Raw genomic sequence first — 1,290 nt, forward strand, 5'->3', positions numbered from 1 at the left:
CACCTAATTCCAATCTACATGGAAGAAGCATCTCAATTCCTGCCATTGGAGCAAACAATTTTGAGCTGAAACCTCAATTAGTTTCTCTGATGCAGCAAAACTGCAAGTTTCATGGACTTCCATCTGAAGATCCTTTTCAGTTCTTAACTGAATTCTTGCAGATCTGTGATACTGTTAAGACTAATGGAGTAGATCCGGAAGTCTACAGGCTCATGCTTTTCCCTTTTGCTGTGAGAGACAGAGCTAGAATATGGTTGGACTCTCAACCTAAGGATAGCCTGAACTCTTGGGATAAGCTGGTCAAGGCTTTCTTAGCCAAGTTCTTTCCTCCTCAAAAGCTGAGTAAGCTTAGAGTGGATGTTCAAACTTTCAGACAGAAAGAAGGTGAATCCCTCTATGAAGCTTGGGAGAGATACAAGGAACTGACCAAAAAGTGTCCTTCTGACATGCTTTCAGAATGGACCATCCTGGATATATTCTATGATGGTCTGTCTGAATTAGCTAAGATGTCATTGGATACTTCTGCAGGTGGATCCATTCACCTAAAGAAAACGCCTGCAGAAGCTCAAGAACTTATTGACATGGTTGCTAATAACCAGTTCATGTACACTTCTGAGAGGAACCCTGTGAGTAATGGGACGCCTCAGAAGAAGGGAGTTCTTGAAATTGATACTCTGAATGCCATATTGGCTCAGAATAAAATATTGACTCAGCAAGTCAATATGATTTCTCAGAGTCTGAATGGAATGCAAGCTGCATCCAACAGTACTCAAGAGGCATCTTCTAAAGAAGAAGCTTATGATCCTGAAAACCTTGCAATAGCAGAGGTGAATTACATGGGTGAACCATATGGAAACACCTATAATCCCTCATGGAGAAATCACCCATATCTCTCATGGAAGGATCAACAAAAGCCTCAACAAGGCTTTAATAATGGTGGAAGAAATAGGTTTAACAATAGTAAACCTTTTCCATCATCCACTCAGCAACAGACAGAGAACTCTGAACAAAATACCTCTAATTTAGCAAACTTAGTCTCTGATCTATCTAAGGCCACTATAAGTTTCATGAATGAAATAAGGTCCTCCATTAGAAATTTGGAGGCACAAGTGGGCCAGCTGAGTAAAAGGATCACTGAAATCCCTCCTAGTACTCTCCCAAGCAATACAGAAGAAAATCCAAAAAGAGAGTGCAAGGCCATTGAATTAACCATCATGGCCGAACCCACAAGAGAGGAGAAGGACGTGAATTTCAGTGAGGAAGACCTCCTGGGACGTCCAGTGATCAATA

General features: G+C 41.2%; 1 non-coding gene across 1 annotated transcript; it reads right to left on the reverse strand.

Moving 5' to 3' along the window:
• Nucleotides 1–344: 344 nt before the first annotated feature.
• LOC148561285 (small nucleolar RNA R71) lies at nucleotides 345–452 on the reverse strand. Its single transcript, XR_015886413.1, has one exon. It is a non-coding gene; the product is annotated as a small nucleolar RNA R71 (small nucleolar RNA).
• Nucleotides 453–1,290: the final 838 nt, after the last annotated feature.

Source organism: Arachis ipaensis, chromosome B6 (genome assembly GCF_059453495.1).
Source record: "Arachis ipaensis isolate K30076 ecotype BB chromosome B6, ASM5945349v1, whole genome shotgun sequence".
NCBI classification, from domain to species: Eukaryota; Viridiplantae; Streptophyta; class Magnoliopsida; order Fabales; family Fabaceae; genus Arachis; species Arachis ipaensis.